This window comes from Etheostoma spectabile, chromosome 10, assembly GCF_008692095.1.
Source record: "Etheostoma spectabile isolate EspeVRDwgs_2016 chromosome 10, UIUC_Espe_1.0, whole genome shotgun sequence".
Lineage (NCBI taxonomy): Eukaryota > Metazoa > Chordata > Actinopteri > Perciformes > Percidae > Etheostoma > Etheostoma spectabile.
This window is the reverse complement of record NC_045742.1, coordinates 14093604-14093833: the sequence shown is the minus strand read 5'-3', so window position 1 is coordinate 14093833 and position 230 is coordinate 14093604. Positions and strand designations below refer to the sequence as shown.

The 230-nt window shown below is 40.4% G+C and overlaps 1 protein-coding gene across 7 annotated transcripts in view; it reads left to right on the top strand.

Moving 5' to 3' along the window:
• Positions 1–230, top strand: part of mbnl3 (muscleblind-like splicing regulator 3) — a 22807-nt gene that overhangs the window by 20138 nt on the left and 2439 nt on the right. The window lies entirely within an intron of this gene.

The window sequence follows — 230 nt, the reverse complement described above, 5'->3', positions numbered from 1 at the left end:
TTTTCAAAAAACACCATATTTTTGTTGAAGTGCACATGGCTGCAGGTCCTCTTTACACCCTGTGTCTCTGGGTCTCTGTTTTAGCTACAGATTGAGACATTGCACTTGTTTTAGCTACAGAGTGAGACATCTAATTTCTCTACTATATTTTTCACATGCTCAGTAGCTAGGTAAGATCCCAGCAGCTAGATAACTGTTTCTCCAACTTTGGTCAGTCCAAGGCAGGATTA